Source organism: Malus sylvestris, chromosome 11 (assembly GCF_916048215.2).
Source record: "Malus sylvestris chromosome 11, drMalSylv7.2, whole genome shotgun sequence".
NCBI classification, from domain to species: Eukaryota; Viridiplantae; Streptophyta; class Magnoliopsida; order Rosales; family Rosaceae; genus Malus; species Malus sylvestris.
Genome location: NC_062270.1, coordinates 3,978,033 through 3,993,214, shown reverse-complemented (window position 1 = coordinate 3,993,214; position 15,182 = coordinate 3,978,033). Strand labels below are relative to the sequence as shown.

The following is a 15,182-nucleotide window of genomic DNA, read 5'->3' as shown; positions in this document are numbered from 1 at the left end:
GGTCAGAAGAAGAAAATAAAGATTTAAGAAATAAACGTGGTACCCACGATTTATAACTTTTGAAGAAAATTACCTTGCCAACCCATGATTATATTTCATGATTGCAGGTAAGAAATATGGATCCCTTCAATCTTCCATAATCCATATCACTTAAAGCATTTAGCTATATATGGGCTATTTGATTTGATCTAGTCAATGAGTCCACAATGGTGAAAACGAGTTACTCAAATCGATACCTTTCACATGGCTCAAAGGTTCGATATTTTATCCGAGGCTTATTTTGGTTGGGTTTATTTTTCGAAATGAAAAATTAGTATCCGATCCTTAGTTTCTAATGTTAATTGATTAGAATTTTATCAGTTTTCAGATTTTGATCAAAGTCTCTAGCATTAGTGTATTAATGAATTATATGTCAGTTACGTAATTTTTTAAAATAAAAATTAGTAATTGATTTAGAGTTTTAATACTCACACCCTTATTAAACTCTTAAGGAGCTTTTAGATCCAAGTCCAAAAACATAGAATTTTTTAGGAGTGAGTTCAGTTATCTAATTATATGTTTTTATTTCTTTTATACTCATTTTATATTTTCTAAAAATATTAAAAATCAATTAAAATCTTCTAATATTATGCATTTTCCAACTCCAAAAAATATAATTAATATATTATAACAAAAAAACTAATATACTAACATAAATTTATCTGCAAAACATTCTACCCTAACTCAAGTAACAAATATATGAATGTATATTATACCTATACGTGAGATATGAAACCTAATTAAAAGGTAGAAAAAAGATAACATACTTACAAGTAAGACACATTAATCTGTGACAGGTTGATTGTTAAAAAAAAACTGTCATATAGGTAGATAAATATAATTAACCTGTGATATAGGTTGATTATAAAAATTAAAAATAAAATCTATAAATAGGGTTTAAAGCCGAAGGAAGAATGAGAAATAACAACAACAACAACAACAACAACAACAACAACAACAAAGCCTTTTCCCACTAAGTGGGGTCGGCTATATGAATCCTAGAACGCCATTGCGCTCGGTTTTGTGTCATGTCCTCCGTTAGAACCAAGTACTCTAAGTCTTTTCTTAGAGTCTCTTCCAAAGTTTTCCTAGGTCTTCCTCTACCCCTTTGGCCCTGAACCTCTGTCCCGTAGTCACATCTTCGAACCGGAGCGTCAGTAGGCCTTCTTTGCACATGTCCAAATCACCGGAACCGATTTTCTCTCATCTTTCCTTCAATTTCGGCCACTCCTACTTTACCTCGAATATCCTCATTTCCAATCTTATCATTTCTTGTGTGCCCACACATCCCACGAAGCATCCTCGTCTCCGCCACACCCATTTTGTGTACGTGTTGATGCTTCACCGCCCAACATTCTGTGCCATACAACATCGCTGGCCTTATTGCCGTCCTATAAAATTTTCCCTTGAGCTTCAGTGGCCTACGACGGTTACACAACCCGCCGGATGCACTCTTACACTTCATCTATCCAACTTCTATTCTATGGTTGAGATCTCTCTAATTCTCCGTTCTCTTGCACGATATATCCTAGGTAGCGAAAACGGTCGCTTTTTGTGATCTTCGCTAGATTGCTCCGATCATTAGTGTGGATAAGTATATAAATGGATATAGATAGGAAAGCAAACACAAGATGTACGTGGTTCACCCAGATTGGCTACGTCCACGGAATAGAGGAGTTCTCATTAATTGTGAAGGGTTTACACAAGTACATAGGTTCAAGCTTTCCTTTAGTGAGTACAGGTGAATGATTTAGTACAAATGACATTAGGAAATATTGTGGGAGAATGATCTCGTAATCACGAAACTTCTAAGTATCGGAATGTGGTATCGTCTTGACTTGCCTTATCTGTCTCACAGGTAGATGTGGCATCTTCTCTGGAAGTACTCTTCCTCCATCCAGGGGTGGTATCTGTAACTGGTGGAGATGCACAAGGTAATGTATCAATTTCACTTGAAGCTTACTTGTAGTTTCAGGCTTGGTCAAGCGCGATACAAACCATGTAGTAGGAGTCCCTCAAGTTGCCGAGCTAGGGGATTTGCTGAAAGAGGTGACAGACAAGGTAAGCAATCAGAGCTCCGGCTGATTGTTCACATTCTCCCTATCTTGCAGGCAGCATGAAGGATAAAGAGAAGAAAAATGAGAAGAGATGATATGGGATACTTTTGCTTTTGAAGAAGTAACTTTCCACAGGCTTATTCTTGAACTGAGCTGGAGGGTTTTCTGGTTTCCTCCAGAGTATAAGGCCGACTGAAGAATTTGAGGGTCAAAACAAGTCCATCAAATCTAGAGTACGTTCGACCCTACTGATATGGGATACTTTTGCTTTGACAGAGTAATGGATGTATCGGCACGTGTGCTGTTACGCTTGTCTCCACATGCTTCCTTGTATCCTTCTCACTTGCCCTATCTGTTCCTCAGGCAGATGCGGTATCTTCCCTGGAAGCATAAGATGTTGAAGATGAGTACTCGAGAGCAATGCCAGGTAAGTAAGTTCCAGGCAGTCAGTTCCTGGCTGGAAGCTTGATTCCAAGTGCTGACTGATTGCTCTCTTTCTCCTTGTCTTGCAGGTAAGAACAAGGCCAAAGGAAAAGACAGGGAAAAAGCATGATATGGGATACTCTTGCTTTTAACCCTGATGATATGAGATATTCTTGCTCTAGTATAACTTGTTTGCAGAGGTATTATCAGGGGGAAAGAAAGCTGAATATTTCGAAAGGCTTCGTTGAGAGTGCCCTCTCATATATGAGGAAGGGTTGAGCATTTTTGCAGGTCTGTCTGTCCGTTGGGGATGGAGGTTGACATATATAGGAGTCTCCTTAACAACAAGTAGTAATGCTATTCCTTTACCCTGTCAGAGCACTTTGAAAAAGTGGTCTGTGGTATGTGGAAAGCTGATGTTGCGTGTGAAGATTACAGACAGCTTTATCCAAGGAGATCCGGCTCTTGTAGTTGGGAAAGTGTTGCCTCTTCGGTTTTCGAACAAGCAATCCTATCAGGGATCTGGCTCTCGAGATTCGGAGAACGATGTCTCTTCGATTTTTGAGAAAGCAATCCTGCTGGGGGTCTGGCTCTCGAGATTCGGAGAGCGGTGTCTCTTCGATTTTTGAGAAGGTAATCATGTTGGGAGTCTGGCTCTCGAGATTCGGGGGGCGGTGCCTCTTCGATTTTGGAGCAAGCAATCTTGTTGGGAGTGTTTTCTCGAATGTGAGTAAAGGTTGGGCATGTTTGCTAGTCTACCTTGCCACGAAGCACAGAGGTTGACACACAGGGACTTTCCAATTATCCAGCAATGGTACTGTTCCTTTACCCTCTCTTCGATTTTTGAGAAAGTAGTCATGTTGGGAGTCTGGCTCTCGAGATTCGGAGGACGGTGCCTCTTCGATTTTGGAGCAAGCAATCTTGTTGGGAGTGTTTTCTCGAATGTGAGTAAAGGTTGGGCATGTTTGCTAGTCTACCTTGCCACGAAGCACAGAGGTTGACACACAGGGACTTTCCAATTATCCAGCAGTGATACTGTTCCTTTACCCTTGTGGGTAATAATATGGGGTAGCTAGACCTTCAAAATTTATGTGTCTAAACTTTGTTAGTGCTGTTTCTTTGCTATTCTTTTACCCGTCTTGGTCAGAGCGATGTAGTGGAAGCTGCAAGCTTCACGTGCTCAACTTTGGCAGAGAACTTTGGCAAAGTTATATGTGATACACATGAGCTACTATTGCGTGTGGGAAGTGGGTGATTGAACAGTAAGACTCATGTGCTTTCTACTTCACCAGAAGTCTTCGACAGAATGCCCATAATTTCCGCAAAGCTGAGTGTGCGTGTGACAGGTGCTGCCAAGGCTGGAAAAGTAGGTGCCTCTTCGATTTCTGAGATCGGCCCTCGTGGTCTCTGAGCAGCCCAACTTTTGAGAAAGCAAGCGCCTCTTCGATTTCTGAGATCGGCCTTCGTGGTCTTTGAGCAGCCCAACTTTTGAGAAAGCAGACGCCTCTTCGATTTCTGAGATCGACCCTCGTGGTCTCTGAGCAGCCCAGCTTTTGAGAAAGCAAACGCCTCTTCGATTTCTGAGCAGGCGCCTCTTCGATTTCTGAAGCTCCGTCGAGTGCAGATTTTTATAGGGCTGGCATTAAGTTCCAAAGCACACTTGAATCTCCACCAGTAGAAGCTCCATTCTTACACTTCTAAGATCTTGATTTGTTCGACCTCTTCTCTCTTCAACACCTTTGAAAATGTCTGGCCCCTCCGACCGTCGTTTTGACTTGAACCTTGTTGAAGAGGCAGCCCCGCCTTCTCCAGACAACATATGGCGCCCATCCTTCGTCTCCCCTACTGGTCCTCTTACCGTTGGGGATTCCGTTATGAAGAATGATATGACCGCTGCGGTGGTGGCCAGGAACCTTCTCACTCCCAAAGATAACAGACTACTTTCCAAACGATCTGATGAGTTAGCTGTTAAGGATTCTCTGGCTCTCAGTGTTCAGTGTGCAGGTTCTGTGTCTAATATGGCCCAACGCCTATTTGCTCGAACCCGCCAAGTTGAATCATTGGCGGCTGAAGTGATGAGTCTCAAACAGGAGATTAGAGGGCTCAAGCATGAGAATAAACAGTTGCACCGTCTCGCACATGACTATGCTACAAACATGAAGAGGAAGCTGGACCAGATGAAGGAATCTGATGGTCAGGTTTTACTTGATCATCAGAGATTTGTGGGTTTGTTCCAAAGGCATTTATTGCCTTCGTCTTCTGGGGCTGTACCGCGTAATGAAGCTCCAAATGATCAACCTCTGATGCCTCCTCCTTCTAGGGTTCTGTCCAGTACTGAGGCTCCGAATGATCCCCCTCCGGTGCCTTCTCTTTCTGGGGCTCTACCGACTGCTGCAACTTCTCCTAAGCAACCTTTGTGAAGGCTCTCTCTTGTTTGTTTATTTTGACTCATGTATATGTACATATTTGTAGCTTATCGGGGATATCAATAAATAAGCTTTCCTTCATTTCAACGTATTGTGTTAAATACACCAAAGCCTTCTTCTCTAAGTTCTTTGAATTTTCTTTTGTTGGAGCTTTGTGAGTGGAGCATGTAGGTTGAGGTAGTGTTCCCTTAATTTCCTGAGTGAGGAAAACTTCTCGGTTGGAGACTTGGAAAATCCAAGTCACTGAGTGGGATCGGCTACATGAATCTTAGAACGCCATTGTGCTCGGTCCTGTGTCATGTCCTTCGTTAGATCCAAGTACTCTAAGTCTTTTCTTAGAGTCTCTTCCAAAGTTTTCTTAGGTCTTCCTCTACCCCTTCGGCCCTGAACCTCTGTCCCATAGTCGCATCTTCTAATCGGAGCGTCAGTAGGCCTTCTTTGAACAGATAAGATAACTATTGATAATTATATAATTAAATATAACAAATTGGACTTATTTTAATAAATTGGACTATTCCTACTATTGGCTCAAAAAATTGGACTTATATCAAGTTTCCCCAACTCTTAATTAGTTTTCAATTCAAACATTTCCAAAATATTAAAATAAAAATAGAATAAGTTTATTCCCATTAAATTTTTATCTTATATGTACCCATTCATATAATTTTTCAGTTTTTTCTAATCTTAAATGACCAATTCTTAAATATATCAATGTGTTATATGAAAAATGTATCCTTTTTAATATAAAATTCATTCAATCATTTCTCTAATCTATTTTTTAAACTTATAAGGGTACATTGTAACATCTCACATCGTCCAGGGGAGTTGATCATGTAAGCCTTATATGTATATTCTCATCTCTACCTAGCACGAGGCCTTTTGGGAGCTCACTGGCTTAAGGTTCCATCAGAACTTCGAAGTTAAGCGAGAGTTCGCGCAAGAGCAATCCCAGAATGGGTGACCCACTGGGAAGTTCTCGTGTGAGTTTCCAGAAACAAAACTGTGACGGCATGGTCGGGGCCCAAAGTGGACAATACCGTGCTACGGTGGAGTCGAGCCTGGGATGTGGTGGGGGCCCGGGCCGGGATGTGACATACTTTCTATTTCGTTAATTTGAGAATGTATCCATGTCAAGTTTAATAGAAGAAATTTAATAATGTTATTAAGCCTAATATCATTTTTTTTGTGTGTTTTGAAAAATGTACCCATGTTCTGGTACAATAATATTTTGGTTAGTTTTGGAATGTGCCAATGTATATATATACCCAATATATTGGAGAGTATAATTTATCTTTAATATTTTTTTAATCCCATAAATTATGGGTTTTATATAAAATCTCATTAATATAAATAACTACAAATTTCATTTTTTATTTTAAAATATTATAACCTATATAGAAATACATTATTACATTAATGTTAGGAACTTCGATCAAAATATAACCACAAAGGTTTTAGTAAAAAAATATTGGTATTTAAGGACCACATCCAAAGTCTCAAGAATGAAAGAAATGATAAGGATAACAAATTTAAAAGATTTTAACAGCGTCGAGCATGTTCATGCACGGATGAGTGAAAACTATTAAATAAAGTAAATTTTAGGGGAGATGTTAGCAATCTTTCACTCGTACATTTTTATTTAATTTATTCAGTTTTCACTATTTAAATATTACTGTTGAGAAAATAATCAACCAAATTAATTAGAAACTGTTTAACCATTTAATTAATATTTTAAATTTTTTTGTATTTAACTGAAAAATAGTTCGCTTATTTATTAAATGATGTATAAACGATTTATTTATTTTTGTAAAATGATCTTTAAAGGGTGACCTAAATAGAAAGTAAACAATTCAGATATAATTGTGCAACATTTGCATGATGAAAAGCTAATAAGTTAAACGAGAAAATCCAAATAAGAAAGTTGTTGACATTGCTGGTAAGTGGATTTGTGTTTTTGTTCAGTGATCCAACCGCCTTGCTTCCGGTTATATTTATAATTCTGTCATTGATCTCCGTATAATTCACAGCTTTGGCGCTTGTAATAAAGTTCGCCGCAGCGCAAAAACTGTAGAGGTTCTTTGGCATTCACCTCCTTTCGGTTGTATTAAAATTATACTGATGAATACTGATGGTGCCCTTAAGGGTTCCTCAGGTACGGTGGTGCTGGTTACGGAGGGGTCTTTAGGGCTTTTCAAGGTACAGTGCTGGATGCTTTTTGTGCTAATCTTGATATTCCTAGCTCTGTGGCACCAGAGGTTGTGGCTGTTATAAAAGCCATAAAGGTAGCATGGCTTCATGATTGGAAACATGTATGTATTGAGGTTGATTCCATGTTGATTTTGAATTTTTTTTCGCTCGCCTAATCTGGTGCCCTGACGGTTTAAGGTGGAGTGGAGAAAATTTGTTTGTTTTGTTTGTCTCAAATGTAGTTTCGAATCTCTCATATATTTCGGGAGGGAAGGTAACCAAGTTGCAGACGCTTTGGCTATCAATGATGTTTCTGTTTCGGATTTGGTCTGGTGCGATTTTCCTCCACCTTTTATAATGAATTTTGCAATCGGGATTTTTTGAGCTTGCCTAATTATCGTTAAAAGAAGAACGTAAACCCTACAAGGATTACATTCATCAATTAACGACTATTAACGTAAACCCTACCAAGATAGTATCCATCAATTAATGAATATTAATGTAAGCCCCACAAAGATAACATCCATCAACGACTATCAACATACACGATCGCGGCAAAGCTCTAGATTTCAAATTACTTTTTAAAGAAATCAAAGTCATGATTTTAATTAGGGATTTTGCGTGTGTACTACTTGAACTTATAAGCATGTGCGATAATTCTCCATGAATTTTCAATTTTTACATTTTACCATTGGACTGTCTTATCTATTGAAATCTACCACCTACGTTACTTTCAATCAATTTTGTTGTTAAAATATGTCGCACACCCCCTCATGTGGAGGGATATTTTTGACATTCAATGTTTACCATAATTTGGGGTTTGCCCAGTAAATTTGAACTCATTATCATCCATCCCTCTTCACTTAATGTCAATGTAGATGTCAGCAACCAATTTTCACTTCAATTCTTCAACAACCCTTGCCAAAACCAAAGCCAAAATCAACTTCTCTCTTTCTCTTCATGACCTATCTCCACTGCCACTACAAAAAAAAAAGCATTTTGCCTTTGTACAAATTGATTACAGTTAACGCTAGAAAGTGAATTGACAAAAATATTCCTCCACGTCAGGGCATGTGACATGTTTTAACGGTAAAATGGATAAAAGTAACATAGCTAGCAGATTCCAACAATTAAAAGAGTCAAGCAGTAAAAATTAAAAGTTCAAACGGTATTGACGCACATACTTGCAAGTTCATGTGGTACTTATGCACAATCCCTTTTAATTATTTATATTTAATTCCTACTATTGTTATTATTTGCTCACTTGACTCACATCCAAAAAGTTTAAAACGCTTGATCTCCTCATCATAAAAGTGATCGACCTCGGTCCAACATTAGAAAAAGTACGAGCATGCAAAGCTTTTTTTCCTTAGTATTAGAGACAAAAATCTCATAATATCAACATCTTTCGTAATCTTTTAAAAAGAAAAGAGAAAAAACTATTCGTGTCATCGAACCTTTTTCCTTCTCTTGTGAACAATATCACCCAATTAAGTAATGATATTATAGTTATATGGGGAAGGGTGTATTTCACGAACTAAAGCGTTTTTGTTAACATTTCTTTCGTATTTCCTTTTAGGTTCTCATTAATTTGTCACATGTAGTTAATAGTACTTATCGTAAATAAATAGGTTTAATCATTTTTGTTGAGTAAAACAATGATTTTGTAACTTGAGCAATATGCATGAGGTCTTATATTCGATTCTTAAGTCTTAATATCATTTGTATAGAAAAAGAAAGAGAATAGGATAACATAAATAGGACTTCCGTGCTGGTGTGGAAGAAGCAATCGAGACGTCTATTTACAAGCCAACCAATATTTCAACTAACCCTAGCTAGGGTCTCAAAGACAAGTTCTAGAATTTAGAATTCCCCATGGAAAACGCAATGTACCAATTCACAACTAAAGTCAAATATTTCGGAGGGTTCTACCAGCTACCGACCAGTCTCCCCTTCTTCCTTAGACGTCCCTACTTGGGGCTGACCATAGTCCCTGGCCACCGGAAGAGTCAGCACAATTTGTTGCTTTGCCTTTTGGTGCACTCCAAGCTCTTTATTCATTTGATAATTAATCTTAATCACATGTATATATCTAATCAGATTGTTTATTACATCCTTTGCATAGGTGAGATTAAGTCATATATATTACTGGCTACATACATCTCTTGTATACGTAAATCTCGCTTATGAAAGGATTTATAAATGTATAGGAGACGTGGTTCACAAGATGATGGTAAATACTAATAGAGTTCATATAATTAAATCGTTTTCCTCTAAAGAGATAAATAAAACAAAAACTCAAATATATTTTTTCCTTATGCTAAAAATGATTTTGGTTCTTATAGTTGGAGCGGAGTTTTATTTTATTTTTTGTGATTTTAGGTATGTAATTTATTAATTGTGGCAATTCAAGGAGAAATTTTTAATTGTGACGGGAACACAAGTGGTACACTACGTGTTTTAATAGAAGTTGTGAGAAATTTTATTTTTTAAGTTATTAACTTTTTAGCACACTTAACCCATCATTTGAATAGTGACACATGATGTACCAACTTATGTACTAGTCACACTGAAAAGTCTCTCCAATTCAAGAAGCTTGTTTGGAAGTGTTTTGCATGAAAATATTTTTGGAACTATTTCTTAGTAGAAAAATACAATAAATTCTAGAAAGCTTCTTGCAGAAAACATTTCAAGTACTTTTAGAACCCAAAAATATGTTCTCTAAAAATGCTTTTAGCTATTTTAAAAGCACTTTCAAACGAGACCTTAATTTTTTTTTAAAAAAAGTACTATATGAGCGAAAAATGTGAGAGTAAATGTAATACCCTGAAAATGTAAATATAGGAATTGGGTATTCATAATTATGAATATGTAAAAATAATTGGGAATTTATATTAATTCATAAAATTTTAGTTTTAATTAAACTAGTTACGAGGTTTAAAGTTTGGATATTAATTATTGAAGATATGTAGACCTTTCAAGGTCAAAATTTATGTTTTTGAATAAAGCTCAATCTCACGAACGCGTAGGCGTAAACGGAACGCAATTTGGAGATATAACGAAGAAGTTATTAACGCTTAAAATCGAGGGTAAAATTGTAAATTTATCATTTATAGAATGCTCCAGATTTTTGGAGCCAAATCTGGAAGGCCATGTGTGTGGCCCAGATTAAAAGTAAGAAAGTTAGGCGGTGGAGATGGAAGATAAATGAGAGAAAGGAGGGAGAGATGAGCCAATCAGGAAAGGGGGAGATGAGAGAGTGACTAATGAGAGAAGAGAGAAAGGAAGGGAAAGGAGAGGAAGGAAGTGCACCGGATCATTCGACCCAGTTCTATGCCATCGACCCGACCCAGCTTTCTCCACCTCCTCCGGTGGCTTTTCGTCGGTTTTTCTGACGAATTATGTTACCAAACCATCTTAAAAACGTTCCATGACCTCCCCTTGACTGATTCTATCATAAATTAGATAGATATTGGCCCTGAAACTGTGCAAAACCTCACCGGTGGGTGCGTGAGTTCATAGGTGGTGATCCACCAAATCTGAAACAAACTCTTCCAATTACCACCACCAACATGTTCCTTGAGAACCCAGGAATAAAGCCCAAACAAGGTTTGGGGCGTCGGAGCTGCTATGGAGTCGAGTCGAGGACACCAAAATTTATAGGGTTCCGGCGAGTTTGGGCCAAATTGGAGCATTTCTAGACCAAATTGGACTTGGTAACAAGTATAAAGTTTTATCTACTCTTTGAGATCTTCCTTTCTGTAATTTTTGAGAATTTTTAGAAATAATTGAATTTTTCGGCAAGTCGGAGCCGCCGACCGCCACCCGTGGCGGCGCACGGCCAAGGAGCCGACAATTATTCTTTATGCGAATTTCGTTATTCTAATTATGTTTTTGAGATCAAATTGTTGTGGTTTGAATATTAATACGATTTTGGTATATATTGGATTAACTGAATATATTCAGATTTTGTTTAATTTTGGAATATGTAAACTACGAAAGGTATAATATTCAAATAAAGATGACTAAAGATATTATACATGACAGTTTTAGTTACTTTATTATATTGTTTAATTGTTGTATTTATTTACTGGATTAGGGTGCAAAGGGCGAATCTAGCGGGAACTGCTGATGGGGTTTTGGGCCTATATTTTTTTTGCCCTAATTTTTGTTTAGAAATCGATGCACTCGTGTATAAAGCATACTGACAAAATGCACCCTCACTCAGCTACAAGCTCACAACAATTACAAATATTTTGGCAGACTTGGAGTTTTAGGGTTTTGGAGTTTTTGAGTGAGAGACCCCCGATCGAGAGAGATCCCCCAAACCCTATGTCCCGCGGGCCGCGCCTTCTCTCAGCTTTTCGAAAATTTCTATTTTTATACCATCCACCACCACCACCACCTTATTATTTTAGTGACTCGAAATGGCCGTATACGCACGAGACGCGTACATAAAAAATAAGTTATCTATTCATTTTGTAATGCCAAGGTAAATTATATATTTAAATCAAAAGTTGCAAATCATTTTATGTGATTTTTAATGGTTGAATTATTACTTAAGTATTGATTGACTAAAATGGTTTATTCAATTTAACGAAGGTTTTTCACATAATGACTAAAATAGTTTACGATAGACAATTTCATGGATCACTTCTATCTATTTTAAATATCAAAGACCATAATGAAGGATTATAACAATCTCATAGACCATTTTGACTAAAAAGTCATACTAAAATATTAACACTTGCAAGAAAAATCCTAAGGGAATGGCCTCTTGTAAAGCAAGAATTTAGTATTTAAACATACAATATGTCTTTGGAGGAGCAGCTTATCGGGGACCAATACACTTACTCAATGACGATATTCTTATAATAATTATAATATATATTAGTTGCTCCATTCTCTCATGCAACAGATAAATTTTTTAGTGTGCTAGAAACACCGTTTGATATATCAAATGTCATATACAATTAGTTATATATATATATATATATTATTTTTTTTAAGTTTCAAAACTAATTATATTATTATATTTAATATACCAGTCCGTGTTTCCGCCACACGGAACATATATACATGCAATGAACGTCCACCACTTTAAAGTCCTTGCTTGGTTTTTTATTAACTTTTTTAGTCTTATAAATATATTTTTTAAGACTTTTATTCAATGTTATGACGTATGAAACCTCGCTTAATTTCTTGCTCCTCTTTTTCTACGTAAATAGTGGAGTATTATTCGGCATAACTTATATACTAGCCTTCATGCACGCGCCTTAAAGGTATTTATATGTGTAATTTGACAAAAGAAAAATCAAATATTTGAAGTAAATGAATAATTTTAAATCATACTAGAAGAAACCCCTCATAAACCAATTAAAGCAACTGAATTCACATAATAAATTCGGTTTCTATAGAATTTACATTAAGAATAGAGAAAATAATATTTAATAAACAATTGATTGAATCACATTATTGCTAGCGTATTGTGAGACTAAGCCCACCCGTACCCCTTAGTGTAGATAATATCTTTTGTTAAAAAAAATCATTTGACAATTAATTTAATCACATTATTATCCGCTTGCGAAATACCTTTTTTTATAACCAGCATTACACTCATTTTAAGATGTTTTGAACGTGTTTAAAAATAGAGAAATTGAATCACATTATTGCTAGGCTATTGTGAAGTACTAATTATAAAAAAACTGCACAAAAAAAATAATTATTAAAAAAATACTGTTAAAATTACAAAATTACCCTTGTATTATTTTATGCAATTTTTTTTGGCTGCTTTTGATTTTTGATTTTTTATTTTTTGGCTGAAAGGTATTTGGGCCATATTATTTTTGGTCGAAGCGGTAACCCCAAAGTGGGGCTCTATCTTTATATATAAGATATGTGATAGTCAATGTATGAAGAGGCCTTAGTAATCACTCAAGTCGAGTAAATAATGATATATTGTATTTTCAAGTGAAAGATGAAAGGTAGAAGTATTGATAAATATTTAAATACACTAGATTCGCATACATGTTCAAGACAAGATGGAAAAACTTGTAATAAGTAATAACAATTGGAATATTTTTGCTTCTCAAGTGATGGTGATGCTGCCACTCAGTACAACGGTTTGGTGGTATTTTTTTTCACTTGGTAGTGAAAGGTTTTAGGTTCGAATCTCGTGAATGGCGAATTCGATATCAAATTAGGTTGTCCACTGTGTGGCTTAGCTGAACTCCCCTCCCTTTAGTGTAAAAATATCGACGTACTAAAAAAAAGTGATGGTGATGCTCATCACTTTGTTTATTACCGTTGGATGAGTTTAAATTTCGAGATCTGTGTAGTAGATAGACACAAATCTCAAAAGGATGGTACCCACACACTCATTTTTTCTTCTCACACACTTTTTGTTAATTTTTGTTCTTTGTCTTCTTTAATTCACAATCGAAAATTGAGAGAGATGTGTGAGAGGTAAAAAGGGTGAATGGGACTTGGCTGCTGAAGAATTAGCAGCACCTCTTACTGATCACCAATCACGGCTGGACACATGTCTAAGTTGTTGATTTTTTAATCACAACTTGGACACGTGTCCAGCCGTGATTGGTGATCAGCAAGGGTGCTACTGATTCTTTCAGAAGCCAAGTTCTATCCAAAAAGGGGTGTGTACACCCCATTTCAAAATTTAAACTCATTTAACGGTGATAAATAGGATAGTGAGCATTATCTCCACTTGAGCGTGGTGAACAAAAATACACTCTTATAACAATTTAAAGAGAAGTACAAGAGACAAATCCTCTTTATCCTACATTGACTGATATATCTCAATGCCTTTTTATTTTGTTAATGTATAACCTTGTTGATATATATTGAGTCGATCTCAAACTTGTTTTTAATCTATTTGTGTTGGGATTTGAAGATTGTGTTTCCAAAACTACCAAGGAATATATCCCGGCCACTTTGAATTTGGTATTTAATATGCTTGTATAGTATATACAAAAATGACAGCGATGAAAGCAAACTAATCACATTTCTTGTGGATAGAAAGGAGAATAATATAAGAAAATGAGTCATACATATAAAAAAAATATCCTATAGAGATACTCAAATTGGACCAATGATCGATTTTTAGGTTTAATGTAAAAGAATATATACTTAATAGTAGATGTGATATTACATTAGATGAACGCTTTGTACTCCTATCTGTTTTCTTCCAACAATGTAATTTGATCTTGAAACATTGTAAAGTGTCCATTTTATAGGGTCCTTTTTAAAGTTCATCTAAGAAAGCAATTCAAACAACTTGAAAATTGTTTCGTCATTTAACTGTTATTAAATAAATAGGTAAAAACTCAATGTTTTTATTAATCACTAAGAAAATAAATCGACAAACTCAAAAATCATTTAGCTAATTGTTATTAAGTAAATATATCAATCCAAAAAAATCAACCAACTAAAAAGCGTTTAACTTATGTAACTGTTATCAAATAAAAAGTATGTTCACTATTTTGACTATTGACTATTGCAATTATCACAACGTTAAACAAATGATTAAATATTTTCCGACGTTATTGAATCTAATACTTTGTAGCGATAATCTTTGAATAATAACTTAGAAAAGTAAATATTTCCAACCATATTTCTACCTTATTACAACATGAGAATGAGAACAAAACATACTTAAAAAAGGTTAAACAAAGAGAAAACTAGCTAACATTACTCTAACCCAAACATTTTTGGGCAATTAACAAAATTGTAAACATTGATAAAATTAATCAGATATTTGCACATAATTCTACAATGGTATTAACAATCAAAACCCTATAATAAAGAATGGAAGAAAATCACAATCACGTTTCAGAGACGTACGTGCGGGGTAATCCGTCCAAGTTTCCAACCAAATGCCCCAAGAGCCCCGAAATTGCCAGAAATTGACACGAGAGAGAGAGAGGGAGCATATCCAAAGTTTGACTGGACCCAGAAGTAGAGAAAAAAGATGGGGCACCGTGACATCACTCCCCACAATTTACTCTCTCTCTAGACTTTATCTCTCCTCTGC

The 15,182-nt window shown here is 36.0% G+C and overlaps 1 protein-coding gene across 4 annotated transcripts in view; it reads left to right on the top strand.

Moving 5' to 3' along the window:
• The first annotated feature begins 2,803 nt into the window (after nucleotides 1-2,803).
• LOC126591283 (uncharacterized) overlaps nucleotides 2,804-15,182 on the top strand; it is a 42,420-nt gene continuing 30,041 nt past the window's right edge. For 2 of the 4 annotated variants that reach the window (XM_050256937.1, XM_050256935.1), the window contains exon 1: nucleotides 2,804-3,297. The gene's annotated coding sequence lies outside the window, so the exon portion shown is untranslated. Of the gene's footprint in view, nucleotides 3,516-15,182 lie in introns of all 4 variants that reach the window. The other 2 variants (XM_050256936.1, XM_050256934.1) reach the window with 1 other exon arrangement.